At 47.2% G+C, this 16742-nt stretch overlaps 1 protein-coding gene and 1 pseudogene across 3 annotated transcripts in view; both read right to left on the bottom strand.

The window, feature by feature from the left end:
- The window catches only part of COQ2 (coenzyme Q2, polyprenyltransferase), a 698097-nt gene that overhangs the window by 79896 nt on the left and 601459 nt on the right, over positions 1–16742 (bottom strand). The window lies entirely within an intron of this gene.
- On the bottom strand, positions 1131–8378 carry LOC138511051 (dolichyl-diphosphooligosaccharide--protein glycosyltransferase subunit 2-like; annotated as a pseudogene).

The raw sequence follows: 16742 nt of genomic DNA, 5'->3' as shown, positions 1-16742 counted from the left end.
CCGCAACCGAAGCACTCACCCCACCCCCTGGCAGCGCCATCCCTGGCAGCTCGTGATGCTGGTCTCTGCGGTGGCACCTGCGCCGCCACACAAGCAGGTAAGGAGGGTTTGGAAGGGGGCCTACCCTCTCCGAAGCACCTTAGAAGGGAGTTTTGATGCATGCTCCCTCCATTGACAAGGCCTAGACCCAGGCCTTGTTAGAGTTGCCAATTTGATAAGACTCCTCTTTCTCATTAAAGTGTGCCATATCCCTTACGCAAGCTCCATAGTCTGGTGCACCACATACCATCCATTCCAAGGCTTTGTACCGCGTTATAAAACCTGTCCCTAGGTGGTTGGCGCAGAAATGACTCAGTCATCAAAATTCCAATGGGTATGGCTCTAGAAGAATAGACAACATAGCATTAATGTAACCAGGCATTTTGTCCCAAAAGAACGTGATGTCCTCCCATAGGTAATTCTTACATTTAGGATCATATTCAGGAGAGAACCTAGCTATGTTATGAGGTGTGATTCAAGAGCACACAAGTATGCTATAGCGAATTAGATGGAACCTACTGTAGGGAGAGAAAATGGACTGATGAGCAGGAGCTAAAAGCCACTCCTCAGAAGACAGCATCACATGGTAGGCAAGAGCTACCTTGGGGGAACTAGGAGCTAGTACATAGCATGCTACAACTCTAACTTGCGCAAGAGATGAAAAATATGCATCTTGGTCCATTATAAATGTTCCATTATGCTTAAATATCCCCTGTGTCCTTTATTCTAATTTTTTTCCCGCTCACCATTCACTTTATTTCAAGATAACATTATCCAGTATTGCACATTGTAAACCGACATACCATCCTACTACACAGTTCCGTCAGCTCCACCAATCCTTCACAAAAATTACATAAATCTGTATATCCATCCTTGGTTGAGTGCAAACAGGGGCCCAATTCCAGAAACAGTTTAACATGGCTGCATAACACACAGCTGCTGGAGAAGACATAAGTGCAGATTAAACAAGGATAAACTGCGCCAGCAATCCAATTAAAAATAGATACTTTCTTCGGGTCTTGAAATTGGTCTGTGGCACCTTCGTGTAAAAACTCAAAAGAAAACTTTTTGCAATTTGAATGTTTTTTGCTCTCGATTTCATTTTTGAGATCTTTTAATTGCTTTCTGGGCGAGCCTTCTATTACCTGCCAGAAAAGTGATGTTGCCCAGGATGTAAAGGTATTTCAAGTCTGAACCATGTCTAGCAGTGTCCAATAGACATACATAAGTCTCAACATTGCAGGATGTCCCAGGTGGAAGATAATGGTGTTCGTGGCAAAACTGAAGTTGGAGATGATGGCGCCAGTCTTGATCCACAAAATGATAAGCAGCAGCAAAGGAGACAGTACCAAGGCAGTGAACGTGTTGTACAACACAGTCAGAGGTCTCTTCTCTGGCTCTCGGAACAGGTGCTGTATATCTGGATTTAGAGCAAAGAGGGTCTTGGATTGAACTGTAGTTGGCACATCTTCCGGAAACTTGATCACCACATCAGCCTTATTCCAAAGGATGGGTTTTTCCAGAGTGGCATCTCCACTGATCAAGTATATCCAGATTATGTAAATAATCATGACTGTATTGTTTCAACCTATGCATGTCGAAAGCTTATACATCAATGTTTTCAACAATGCATCACTGTCCATTCATATGTTTCTATTTCAATACTCCTAACCAAGGCTAAGATGTCTGTAACTACGCCGTGATACCTCCGGGTTTGAGCGTATAACAAATGTAATAAATAAATAAGTAAAGGCTTTAAGTGCCAGATGCAGAATCAAACTAGGACTTCCTTTCAGTGGGATCCAGCTCAAACTTGTATACGTTCTTAATATCCGGCTCAGCGACAAATATCACTTCTTGTCCAGTTTTGTGGTTGTGAAGATGGACAAAGGTCTGTTGAGGGGAAACTTATCCTGTGTTCACATCTGTCAACTGGAAAGATAAGGCAAGGTTCGGATAACTCTCTGCAGTGAGAGACCCCTTGGCTTTAGACGGGTATGCCACCCTGGCCATCTTTGGGGCAATGCTCTGATCCTTGTCCACTATGGAAAGCTCTACAATACTTATGGAAACTTCTGTCGAGACCGTATTTTATCTACTTGGTTTGTGATGTATCGGTCATCTCCCTCTATGCGGAGAGAACAACAAGTTACTTACCAACTGTAACGTTCTTTCGACTGGATGTTCCTCCCACGTATTCCTCATCTTGTGATAATTCGTTATCTCCAGCTTTGCTGCTTTGGGAAAAAAAATTCTCGGCAGAGGGCGCTGTGCTCGAGGTCGTGGCGTCGATTGTCCCTCGATGACTCCGTACTCTTGTCGACGTCACCAATGGTATAAATAGCTCGAGCCACGCCCGTTGCTTCAGTTCTGTTTTTTCGATGAAATATATAGGAGGAACACCCAGGCGGTCCCCATGACCGATACATTCTTCGTGAGAGGAAAGTGTAAGAAAACTTAAACTGTACTGTGGGGTAGGATGGGAGGGTCAGTGAGGAATACGTGGGAGGAACATCCAGTCGAAAGAAAGTTATAGTTGGTAAGTAAGTTGTTCTTCGAATGGATTGTGTCCTCCCACGTATTCCTCATCTTGTGATAGGCTCCCATAGCAGTAGTAATTTTGGATGCGCGAGTACTAATTTCAGTTTTCGTGGACAGAATGCAGAACTGCCTTGGCAAATAAACCCTCATTAGAGGAGGCAGTATCCAAACAATAATGTTTAACAAAAGTATGCATTGTTTTCCAGGTTGCAGCTGCACAAATATCAGCTGCCGGGACTCCCCTCTTTAGAGCCGCAGAAGTAGCCATTCCCCTTGTAGAATGGGCACGAAGCCCATCTGATGGTTCTTTTCCCGCTAATCTGTAGCATTCAACTATGGCTAATATGATCCAGCGGGAAATGGTCTGTTTTGTTACAGATAAGCCTAATTTATGACCAGTATAACCCACAAATAGTTGGTCATCTTGTCTCAATTTAGCCGTCCTTGAGATGTAAAAACTAAGAGCCCTCTTGGGATCTAGTCTGTGTAATCTCTCCTCTTCCTTGCCCAGATGAGGAGGAGGATAAAAAAGTTGGTAGTACTATTTTTTGTGACAAATGGAAGTCCGAGACTACTTTTGGTAAGAACGAAGGTTTAACTTTAAGGACTACCTTATCCTTATAAAAAATAGTATATGGTGGTTTGCATGAGAGAGCCTGAAGTTCACTAACCCTGTGGGCTGATGATAGGGCCACAAGAAGGACAGTTTTTAGAGTTAAAAGCCTCAATGGACATGAATGCAGAGGCTCAAAGGGTTTATTTGAGGAATCACAGGGACTGGGGGAAACGCGTACAGCAGTGGAAACTTCCACTCCACTACGAATGCGTCTCCCAGAGCTCCTCTTTGAGGAAATTCCCTTGAGCAGTACTGATCGCACTTCCGGTTGATCGCAGTGGCGAACAGATCCACTTGAGGGGTTCCCCAAAGGGCGAAGATCTCCAGAAGGACTTCCTGAGCTATCTCCCACTCGTGAGAGACCACGCTCTGCCTGCTCAGAGCATCTGCCGCCGTGTTCTTCTCTCCGGCTAGGTGAATTGCCGATAGAGAGATTCCTTCTCGTAATGCCCAGAACCATAGCTGCATTGCCTCTCTGCACAGTGGTAGTGACCCTACTCCTCCTCTTTTGTTGAGGTAGTACATGGCCACCGTGTTGTCCGTCATTATCAGGATATTCTTTCCCTGTACAGAGGGCAGAAAGGCCTTCAGAGCTAGTCTGATTGCCCTCAGCTCCAAAAGGTTGATGTGTAGTTTGGACTCCGATGGAGACCAACGACCGCTGATTGTCAGATCGTTGGTGTGTGCTCCTCACCCCGTGAGTGAGGCATCCGTCACTACTGTTATCTCCGGCCATGGTTGCCAAAAAGACTCTCCCTTGAGAATGTTGTCGTTGCAAGCCCACCATAGAAAATCCTGAGCAACTGCACTCGGGACTTGCAGAAGATCCGACATATTCCCTGAGAACTGGGACCACTGAGTTCTGAGTGCCAATTGAAGGGATGTCATTCTCAACCTGGCCTCTGGTACTAGGAAAATGCAGGATGCTATGAGGCCGAGCAACCTGAGAAAATCAAAGGCCGGTAGACGTTGGGCATTCTGGAATTTTGTTACCATCTGCTGGATGTGGAGAGCTCTCACCTCGGGAGGCAAGGCTTTTCCCGAGGAAGTGTCCAAGACTGCTCCGATAAACTGGAGCTTCTGGGATGGTATCATGTGGGACTTCTTGAAATTGAGGGAGAAGACCAATTTGTGGAGGAAGTGGCAGGTGATCGAAAGATGTTCCTGAGCTTGTTCTGGAGAACTTGCTCTGATCAACCAATCGTCCAGGTAGGGGTAGATGTGAATGCCCCCTCTCCTGAGACTTGCTGCCACAACCGCCAACAGTTTGGTGAAAACCCTCGGGGCGGAGGTCAACCCGAATGGCAGAACTCGAAATTGATAATGAGAATTGCCAATCGCGAACCTCGGGTACTTTCTGTGCTTTGGATGAATTGGCACATGAAAGTAAGCATCCTGAAGGTCTAATGATACCAACCAATCTTGGGGCTGGAGAGCCTGAAGGATCTGAGAAAGAGTCACCATCTTGAACTTGTCCTTCCTGAGGAACTTGTTTAAGTTTCTCAAGTCCAAGATGGGTCTCAGTCCTCCGTCCTTTTTTGGGATGAGAAAATATGGGGAGTACCAACCCCTGTTCCTCTCCGTTACAGGTACCAGTTCTATAGCACCTTTCTCTAGCAGGGTTAAAATTTCCTGCAACAGGAGCGGGTCCGGAATTTTGGCGGAGTTGGCTCCCGGGGGATGATTCTGAGGCCTTTTTAGAAAAGGAAGACAGTAACCTTGGGCTACTGTTTCCAGTGCCCAAGCATCTGAGGTAATGCCCCACCATTCCTTCAGATGTTGAGAGATCCTGCCTCCCACTGGTGTTTTGTGTAACAAGGTCTCAGAGGGATTTGGAGGCGGCTGCAGGAGTGGCTCAGGGTACAGATGCCACTCCTGAGGCTGATTTTGCACCTCTTCCTCGTGCTCCACGAGGGAAGTTTCTTTTGCCCCTTTGAGAAGCCTGTCCTCTTCCTCTACCAAAAGAGGAGTAGTATCGAAAAGAACGACCCCTCAAGGAAGATGAGCCGGAATAGGGTTTTAGAGGCTGGCGCAAAGAGGCGCTAATTGATTTAGCTGCCGCTTTCGAGGTCTTAAGTTTTTCTAGGCTTTCATCAGCCTTTCTGCCAAAGAGCGTCGAGCCATCAAAGGGCATTTTGAGGAGTCTAGCTTGCACGTCTGGTGCAAACCCCGACTTCCTCAACCACCCAAATCTGCGTAGCACAATGCTTGCAGCCATGGATCTGCTGATACTATCAGCAGTATCCAGTCCAGACTGGAGACATTCCCCCATTGCCTCCTTCCCGTCTTTGACTATATTCAGGAAGCCTTCCCTTTCCTCGCCTTCCGGAATATGATCAGCCTCCGCAGAAATACAGTCCCACAGGGTATGGGTAAACCTGGCTAGGGTACAGGTGACATTTGCCGACTTAAGTGCCATACTCCCTGACGTGAAAACTTTACGTGCCCAGGCATCAACTTTTTTATCCTCTCTATCTGGAGGGATAGTTGGATAAGCAGTTTGTTTTGAAGTGGATGCTGCCTGAATGACAAAACTCTCTGGAGTCAGATGTTTATTCAAATATTCGGGATCCGTTCCAGCTGGCCTGTATTTTTTTGGAAAAGTGCTATCTGCAGCAGCAATACTCTCTGGTTTCTCCCAGTTTTCTCCACAGTCCTTTGAAGGGCCTTGTGGAAAGGGAGAACAGGACCTTTCTGCGGTCCCTTGATGATTATATCCGTCATATCATCTTGTTCAAAAATAGGTTTATTATTACCCAACCCATATACTCAATTACCCTGGTCATAAGACCCCTGTACCCAGCATCTGCATGCTCTGCAGGATCAGGTCTGGCGAACTCTAATTCTGGGGATGTGTCAATTTCACTGGCAGAATGTAGAGTATCACTCAGGTCTCTCATTCTAGATTCCTGACCAATAAGTTCCTCAGGAACTTGTCTTGTACCATAAGAAACTCCAAAAGGAGTAACTTCGTCCTCTTCTGAAGCAGATTCTTCATAAATTGCTGATATAGACTTGAAAAAGTCTGATCTGGGCAATAGAGTGAATCTCCTTTCTTCCTCTACTGTCTGCGTCGAAGGAATTGATAAATCCTTTGAAATTGTCGAAGGGATCTTCGAAGACTTCGAAGATGACTTCGATACTGGCGTCGAGGATGTTTTTGGTTTTGGAGTCGAAATTATCGATGCCGAGGGCGTCGACGAAGTCGTCGAAGTCTTCGACGACTTGTGTTTTTTGCATGGCACTGGAGAAGTGCTCGATTCTCGAAGAGTCTTCGACGGATTTACGTCGACTCGAGTTCTTTTAGATTCCTCGACGCTACCGGTCTTTGCCATGGTAGTCTTGGACTTCCCTTTGTCGTCCAATGGAGCGACTTTAGGGGTATGGCTTTTTTGAGGGTCTTTCGAGGGGGTCGGGCCGCGTTCTCGAAAACCTCCATCATCTTTTTGCGGAATTCTTCCCACTTACTGGGAGAATCCGATTTAGTCGGACATCGAATTTCTTCGGTGGACTCTGAAGAAGATGATGATGATGAGGGAGATCTATGTCTCCTCTTCATTTTTTTAGATGATGACGAAGGGTGTCTCAATCTACTCCTAGATCGAGATCTCTTTGAGTGCCTATGGCGATCCGATTCCTTCGAATCAGTCGCTTTCTTATGTCTTTTTGACATAGCCTTCTTAGAGGCTTCCCTCCCCACCGACAGTTTACCTCTCCTCTCACGAAGAGCTTTCTCGGTCATGGATGGACAGGACCCGCAGTCGTCGATTCGGTGACTGGAACCGAGACACCAGAGACAAATCCGGTGGGGATCGATGATCGACATTTTAGATCCACAATCTACACACTTCTTGAACCCCGTCTTGGGTGTCGAAGGAGTTGATAGAAAATAGAAGCACGCCGTTCTCGATAGCGAAGTGATCGGAAAAACAGAACTGAAGCAACGGGCGCGGCTCGAGCTATTTATACCATTGGTGACGTCGACAGAGTACAGAGTCCGTCGAGGGACAATCGACGCCACGACCTCGAGCACAGTGCCCTCTGCCGAGAAAACTTTTTTCCGAAGCAGCGAAGCTGGAGATAACGAATTATCACAAGATGAGGAATACGTGGGAGGACACAATCCATTCGAAAAGTCATAATATCAGCTGACTGGCTTGGCATCCATGAAGTTCAGCTCAAAAACATCCCCAGATTGGGAGAGCATAGTCAACTGAAGGATTGTAGCTTGGAAAGCTACAGACTTGGCACATTCCAGTTTAATTAGCAGCTGGGATAGGACATCAGTAACCTGCAGCTGCAGAATGGGATGCTTGTGTGATACAGCTGCCGGACCATCTGGGACCACAATGAGTGGAAGGTGGTAGTTGTTTTGTGAAAGAGCAGCAGATGCAACACTAAAAGCTTGTGACAAAGTCTCATCATTCTTCTTGCTGAAATCAGCATTCACCAGCTGGACAATCTGATCCTCCTTTAGAGCCGGTTCCAGAGCCACGAAGTTCGACAATCTGTAGGTCGCAGCTGCAAACAAAGCTGTGGCTTCCAGTCCCTCCGCAAACTGCAGATAAACAACTCATAGATCATCCAGGTGAGCCACCAGGTCCTCAATCTCTTTCACAATACCACTCAAGTCTGCCTGCTGAGACAGGAATGATGCAGTCTGCAATGCCTCGATAGTTGCAAAGACATTCTCTTCCTTGCTTAGACGAGCAGTCAGTGCACCAACTACTTCCTGTGAGGCCAGCAACAGCTTAAAGTGACTAAGGGCTCCCACAGCATGGTAGATCTGTGCAACTGAGGAATCCTCACTCACAGCAACAAGAAGAAAGTCCCTGGTCTCATTGGTAATTTCAATCTCACAGTCAAAATTGCTCTGGATGGATTGGGCAGCATAGAAGAACAACTCCACACTGTTTGGATTGACATTTGCTTTTATAAACTCACAAGGCAGCCTTTTCATCAAGCAGTTTAGCACCTAAATGGCTAAAACCACAATGGAGAAGTAGGTTGTTTTCAGATCCCAGACTGGTTGTTCCAGCGCTGCCTCTAACCTATCCACATCTGTCCTGGTAAGATAGTGGCTTGGTGTCAGGGCTCTGATGTTCACAACCAGCAACAGAGCAAAGATGAAAGTGATGTGCACACCTGTCCTAGCCCCCATGATTCCTTCAATCCTTCACTTAGACACCCCCTAGTGTGTCCTTTATTCGTCTACATACAGATTCCTAAACATACAGTTAATATCACATAGGACTGTGGGTATGGTACAAGTTGGCCCATGAAGTCAAAAGCTGCTAATGTCTGTTGTTGATGTCACGCTAACCAGGCTCTCCTAGGTTACAAGCAGGAGCTAAAAGGTTCCTAGCAATTTCAAACCGTGCTACTGGTCAGGGAGCTCTCACGTCTTGATCCACTGCCTATTTGAAAGATTATTTCCTAAATCTGCAACCATCTTCCCATACACCTCAAGGATCTGATTCAACCAGGCTTCCAGTACAAGAACATTGATATTGTTTGCAAGTCGTCTACACCCCTCTGCAGAAAGCAGGTATGTCGGATCTATGTGATCACTGAGCTGCTGAAAATGCAGACTAAAAAAATGCAGACTACAAACACATGGAGGAGCCGTGATCTCATAGATCACCTATGCCCTTATCCCCATGCCGGCGTACCCTTTTTTTCTCACTTTTCCTGTGGGCGGCACACTTCTGGGTCTGCCACTGATGCCACTCTGTCTCCGCAATGTCAGTTCCCTCCCACTAACGTTGGTCGGAACTGGCGCTGCAGGGTCCCTTTTAATTTCTTTATTGTCCCCCGCACTCCACGTTATGGAAGCGGGGGACACCCCTGCAACTCTCGATCCCATCACACTGAACAATTTAAGCGGGGGACAGCCCTGCAATCCCCGCTCCCTTTGTTCGGTGTAATGGGAATTGTTTTTTTTGGTGCTGCCGAATGCACAGTAAATGCGCATTCAGCATTTATCTGGTGACATTTTGGCCCAATACCGGTATGACAACAGCAGTGTTGTCCGAAATGTCTGTGGCCCCCATCTAGCCGCATTAGCTGCTTTCAATGCAGAATATCTAAATGTCAAGCAGACTGTTCTACTCAACGTCAATTCAAGCACCTTCTACTGCTATCAATTAATCCTCTGGAAAAGTCAACCATGAGGCGAGACTCGCTCCCTATTCAATCAGCACAGCTGTGTTAATAAATCTATCCAGGAACTAAGGGGATGTTCCAGGACTTCAAAATAGGAGTGATAGGATGACATGTGTGAAGAACCCTGGGTTCCACCGTCCAGGCCCTAGATGTGCATGGCAGTGGGTGGAAACTAGGAAACATTTCCAAGAACATCAAGAGACCTCAAGGTCCACGCGACACCAGCTGTGTCCTCTACATAACGCCATGCAAGTTATCGTCATCAGTATGTGCCCAAGGATTGACATGCTGAAGATTATGGAGATAAAGGTTTGACACCTGGAGTCCACCCCTCACTAGGTATCTGGTCAGCGTGTTCATGCTGGTCTGTGAGAACATACCCGCCCATACTAATCTACTAACCAGAGCCTTGCATTTCTTAAAATAAACTGCCGGAGAAAATGGGATATTGCTAAACAAGTACAGAAACCTAGAGACACTTATCTTAACAATGCTATTCTGGCTGCCATTGACATGGGAAGCTGAATCTACCGGACATCACTGCACACTGTCTAAGGGTGCCTGATAAGTTATGGGTGATACACTCAGCATAGACCCTCTGGATGTGCATTCCAAGGTATTGAAAGGATGACTCTGGTAGTGTGGGAAGGGAGTGCATAATCACCCTCTCTCTCAAAACTCTCAGTCCAATTGATGAGAAGGCCAGACACCTACCCAAACTGGTCCACAATTTCCAAGATCTCCTGTAAGTGTTTATGACAAATAACATATATATAGCAAGGTAACTGAATCTGGCTCATAGTGACTTTTTCGAATGTCACATTTTCGAATGCCTTTTTCTCAACACAAATATGCCGAAATGTTTTTTTTCGAATGTTTTTTTATTTAATTTTTTTATTTGGGGGGGTTTTTGGGGGGGTTCCACCCCCAACCCCCTGTTTTTTTTTATTTACACTTTATTTTTACTAACTAAACCAAAAAAAAACATAAAATAAAACAAAAACACATTCAGAATTTTTTTTTCGGCAAATTTATTTTCGACAAACTGGCATTTGCAAATGTGCATTTGACAATTTAACTTGATACCACTGAATCTATTCCATGTGCGATCAAACCCTTGCTCTGCTTTTAAGTTCTAATGAACACGGCCATGGGCTCCATGGCCAGCGCGAACAAAAGAGGTGAAAGGAGACACTCTAGCCTCTAAACCCGCATAGGTTTCAACCTTGCGAGTCGGAAAGGCGGGTGAAACGCACAATTCCATTTTTAGGCGGGTGAGAGTCCATTGAAGCGAATAATGGACACATACAGAGTTTGGCGGGTGAATTAACACTTTCTTTGGCGCGTGACACCCACCAAAAACGGGTGAGTTAAGAGGTATGATCCTGTTGTAGTTCAAAGTCATGAAAAAACGTGGTGGATGTTAGTACATAAACCCTAGGTCTAGCGACGTGGAGGGATATACATCCCACATATCATCCCCAAACCTGAAATGACTCCGCAATTTGGAGAGAGAGACCCCATGAGAGCAAATTAAAGCCCTTCCCTGCACTGAAGGTAATGGCCCGCATAGCATAGTCCCACATACCCAGGAAGTCCATTAAGAGGCACCTGGTGTTCAAACTAGTGGAAAGGCACAGTGTTGAAGCATGCCTGTCTGAGTGGACAATCCTAGGCATGAAGGGAAGTAGCCTAGTTGAGATTAACATGGCCAGTGGTTTGCAATGAAGAATGACGAGACAATGGGGCCTGTAGGAGTTACATAAGGTCTGATCTTTGCTGGGTTTAAGCTCCAGCACCTTGTGTGCTTTACACATAGCGTGTAGGAGGATATGTTAGAAAAGGGCTGCTGAAAAGACTTTAAAAAACCTATGGGCCAAGCTAGGAATGTATGCCTCAAAATCTTTGCACCCAGACCTTCTGGGCCAGGACCCCATGCTGTAAGGAGAGCACAAATGGCTGCCACAAGTTCCTCAATTGCGATCAGCTCCTTCATAGCTTGCAACTTACCATTGGTTAGTTTAACCAAGTCAGAATGGGCCATGGATGTCTCCACATCTTCAATATGTGTGTGAAGCTTTCTATTTTACCATTGTAATGTCCTGATTATATACTTCGTCCACTTTCGAGCACCACACACTTCAGCGATCAACAAATGCTTCAATGTCGCTCCCATCTTCCCTCCTGATCAGCCAGATCAGGACGATGCAAGAGTGATTACCCATGGGCATACAGCCTTGACAAGACAATTTGAGACATTTATACCTTCCCTGCTGGAGAAATCTCAATGAAGTTCATCTTACAAAGAGGTTCAGCCAACTACACTTGTTACCCAGGCAAACGTGGTGCCTTTCTATAGCTGATAATCTCTAGCCTCGGCCAACTCTGCCCAAATCAATGTTAATGTCTCAGCGTCAATGGGAAAGCATGATACCCCCAAATTCCATTAGATACATGTGATCCTTATTCATCTCCGTTATTCATCTGCGAGAACGAAGACCTATTTCCATGGAGACGTGATACAAACATGTTTGTTTATTCGCTACAAAGATGGCTGCCGTATAATTCGAATCAGCTTGGGACACCTGCATGCAGCCACTGCCTGCTGATTGGGTGCCTTACCCCATTTGAACCTATCAGGAGCACTGGCAGGCGAAAGCCGGTCCTCCCAACTAAGGCCTGACAACAAAAGCTCCCGTCTGAGCCTGTTTCACCATTGCCTCATCGGAGTACAGGAAGGAGAAGATTACACTTTGTTGTGCGCTGCAGGAGCAGCGTACCCTGAACACAGCCACGAGGTAAGCCTACTGGCTATTACCACCTAATTTTCTGGCCTGTCCATTGCTCACCCCATCACTAGCGCAACGCTGGTACTGCACCCGTAAAACTCCCTCCTGCGTTTATAATTCAAGCGGTATTCATCTGTGTTATTCATCTGCGAGAACAAAGACCTATTTCCATGGAGATGTGATACAAACATGTTTGTTTGTATAACTACAAAGATGGCCGCTGTATAATTCGAATCGGCTTTGGACACCTGCATGCAGCCACTTCCTGCTGATTGGGTGCCTTACCCCATTCAAACCTATCAGGAGCACCGGCAGGCAAAAGCCGGCTCTTCCAGTTAAAGCCTGACAACAAAGGTTTCTGTCTGACCATGTCAGAGCTTGGAGGGGCTCATAGCCTCCACAAGGCCAGCTATCGCTGAATACACCTAGATCACTCTGGCGTGCACAGTTCCTCCCTTGCCTTACAGCCAAAGTCAACTTCATTTCGACAAGCACTCGCTCTAGCGCATGTACAGCCGGCAGGTGAAGCAGTGGTGTGAGGGCCAGATGCCTAGGTCAACGCTGCTCCCTATGGCAGACCGCTTGTCGCAATCACCTCATACTACTTTCATCAAGCCCATGCTGCGCATTACAGGTAAGACACTGCCCTACTGCAAGAGCCTGGCACGACTGGCTCACTCGGTACCCAGGAGCCCCTCACAGTGTTCCACCTGAACAACCCAAGGCCGCCCCCCAACAGCATAACACTCTCCCTCAGGTCTGCGCACCTCCACGCACACGCACCTGCCTACACACCCACAACTCACTGCCAAATAGTGTTACGAGTTGTAACAGGCTTTGCAACAGAAGCCAGCACTTCAAGATGGCACCCAGATGCTTACGCCGCTGGGTAGCCACACTTCCATCGGGGGCACAACAAACACAGGGCCCCTAGCATACCACCCATGTCAACCACCCCGACAACACTCGCAGGTGCCACCCCTCACTCTACACCCGACTCCCCAACCTTCAACTTGCCCTCCATTCTCACACACGATGTGCAGGCAAATACTGCTGCCTCCATGCTCAGGCATGATATCGCTAGGTCTGTGGTTTGCACTACTGACTCCATGATGGCCACTGCCGCCACCACTCCCATACGTCACTATGTTACTATTGATGTACGCCGCACTACCTCTGTGTTGCCTGCTGCTGCCCCCATGCCCACCTGTGATGATGTCACTATTGACGTATGCCCCATTACCTATGTGTTGCCTGCCGCTGCCACCATGTCCGCTTGTGATGATGCTACTATTGATGTATGCCCCATTACCTCTGTGTTGCCTGCTGTTGCCACCATGCCCATTAGTGATGATGTTACTATTGATGTATGCCCCATTACCTCTGTGTTGCCTGCTGCTGCCACCATGCCCATTTGTGATGATGTTACTATTGATGTATGCCCCATTACCTCTGTGTTGCCTGCTGCTGCCACCATGCCCATAAGTGATGATGAGACTATTGATGTATGCCCCATTGCTTCCATGCTGCCTGCTGCTGCCACTAAGCCTTCGGCTACCACTTACCCCGGGCCCGGAGGCTCGCACTCACCTTAAAAACAATCCCACCCCCCGGCCCCCCAGCACAGCATTAACACACGCTAACAAATTAACAAATTGCCAGTTCACGCGGTAGATATGTATGACCGAATCACCATGCACAACCTCGACCTCCTCACTATCACTGAGACATGGCTCCATGAAGCATCTGGACCTGCCTTAGCATTTGCACTCCCTACCAGTCACACTATCTTCCGACAAGAGTGACCGCTATCTAATGGCGGCGGTGTAGCCCTTATTGCGAAGGAGTCCATCTCCATCAGAAAGGTTGAAAAGTCAGCCTTAAGTAACTGCAAATCTCTAGTTCTCAAACTCAACACTTTCAATAACTGCACCATCACACTCCATACCATGTACCGCCCCCAGCCCCCTAGCCGACTTGCATGTGACCTTTACACACCTCCTCTCTGACAACCTGCAGACTTCCACCAAAATCATCCTGGCAGGTGACCTGAATCTAGGGCTTAACGACCCTAAAGACATTCCATCTAAATGTCTTGCAAAGGCCCTGGAAACTTTAGGATTTAAAAATTCCATCTCGGATCCCACACACATTAAAGGTCGTATCTTAGACTGGCTAGCACACCACAACTGCCTGCCAGTCATCCGTGCTAACACTACCCTCCCTTGGACTGACCACCACCTCATCCAGTTCACCCCCCCCCCAATTACCAGAAACCGCCCGCCTCACCTCCCCCCTCCTTTGCCAGAAGCGCACGCCTACTCACCAAAGAGAGACTCTTACCACATCTGAGTCCCAGCCCTGAGTGCCCCAATTTTTAACAACCTGAATACACTGGCTCATACCTTCAACTCTACTTTACCAAAAGCAGTGGAGGCCATCGCCCCACTAACCGCCCGGAAAGCCAAACCGACCAAACACTCTAACACATGGTTCTCCCCGGAACTTCTAGACCTACGTGCTAAGAAACGGGCTTCCCTATACACCTGGCAATCCAATCACTTGGACTCAGCTAAACTTGAGTTCAATAAACTCTCAAAGAAATACAAAAAAGCTATAATTCAGGCCAAAGCCAACTCTCTCAATACAAGAATTGCCAACGCCAATTCCGACCCCAAAGAAATGTTTGCCATTTTCAGGGAATTGGAAACCTCTAACCCCCTTCACTCTTTTCCCCTGCCCCCCAGGCCATTTCCAGAGATGACGCCTGGTGCACAGACATTCAATCAGCCATGCTCAACAAGCTAGACACCCTCCACAACAGAATACTAGCCAGCCAACACCCTCCCAAACACTCATACATGCCTACGCCTAACCTTGGGGCCCCTTTCACACCAATGTTCTCATTTACGGACGTCAACTAAACAAAGTCATCTCGCTCATGAAGAACATTAAACCCTCCAAAATGGATATCTGCACTGGCACTCTCATCAAAGAATGTGCTGACACACTCGCACCTTACCCCACGGCGATCATTAATGCCTCATTTGCGTAAGGATCGGTCCCACCCAGCCTTAAGGAAGCGTGGGTTCGCCCCTGCCTAAAAAAAAGTCACTCAACCCAACCTGAACAACCCCAACAACTACAGACCCATAACCACTGTCCTCTTCCTATTAAATATCCTGGACAAAGCAGCCTACTTACAAGTCCAACACTTCTTGGAATCAAACAACATCCTTGGTTCCCGACAATCTGGCTGCCGTCCTGGCTACAGAACTGAAACAGCCCTTAAGAACCAAATTGCTGACATCAGAGACACAGGCAAACCCGCCTTACTCCTCCTCTTAGACCTCTCAGCCACATTCAACCTCGTTGACCACAAGCTACTCTGTCAACATCTCTCCTCCTCAGCACAGTTCTCCGCCACTGCCATCGCCTGGATCTCTTCCTTCCTCCAAGGCAGAGCTATGTGAGTTTTCTCCGACCAAGCGTCTGCTAAACCAGCCATCATCCAATGTGGAATACCTCAAGGCTCCTGCATTTCCCCTACGCTATATAACATTTTCACTAGACCTCTCTTCAACATACTTGACTCGCTCTGTATCATGTACACCAACTATGCAGATGATACTGAAGTCCTACTCCCTCTGTCCAGCGAATATGAGAAGGATTCCAAAACCCTTACCTCCAGCTACGCCACCATCCACATCTGGATGCTGAAAACTGCCTTTGCCTAAATGGTGAAAAGACAGAACAACTTCTTCCAGGACCCAACGACACTCTGAAAAAACCTGACATCTGATGATACTCCTTCAACATTGACAACACAACTATCCCAGTCTCCCAAACAGTAAAAACAATTGGGGTCTACCTAGATGCCAACCTATCCATGTCCAGACAATTTAGCGCCATTGCCTCCTCCGCAGCCTACTACACTAAACTTCTAAACACAGCCAGGCCATTCCTCACCAGCGCTAATTGCCTGGCTATTGCTAGAGCCCTAATCGGTTCTAGATTGGACTACTGTAACATCCTCTTTACGGGCCCCTCAGCAAAAAACCATGACAAACTCCAAACAGTCCAAAAATAACGCCCTATGTGCCACCATAGGCATCCCAAGAAGGGAACACATCTCTGCAGCCAGACGACAAGCTCACGGGCTGCCTGTCTGCGAACGGGTCCTCTTCAAAACATTTGCTCTTACCCACAAGTGCATCCATCACACAGCCCAGCCCAACCTCTCACAGAGAGTTAACATACCCTTCTCCTCCAGACCCACAAGAACTCCCTATGCCAACATGCTGCTTGTACCTATAGTCAAGCGTTCCCAAGGGGGTGGTGTCAGCTTCCCCTTCATTGCTGCCAGGCAATGGAACTCCCTCCCACTAGCCCTCAGGTCTGAACCCTCACACCTTGCATTTCGCAAAGCTATAAAAACAAGGCTATTCTCCTAAAACCCCTACCGAAGCCAGCAGTGTCCCTATTCCATGTCGCGATGTGTACACAGGTAATAACAACTATATGCAATGTACTCTGCAACGATATGCTATACACCATGTAACCTCTGTGTAGCCTTAGTATGTACACTGTAA

This window comes from Ambystoma mexicanum, chromosome 6p (assembly GCF_040938575.1).
Source record: "Ambystoma mexicanum isolate Mex_15411 chromosome 6p, UKY_AmexF1_1, whole genome shotgun sequence".
NCBI classification, from domain to species: domain Eukaryota; kingdom Metazoa; phylum Chordata; class Amphibia; order Caudata; family Ambystomatidae; genus Ambystoma; species Ambystoma mexicanum.
Note: the sequence above shows the minus strand (reverse complement) of the source record. Positions and strands in the feature narration are given on the sequence as shown.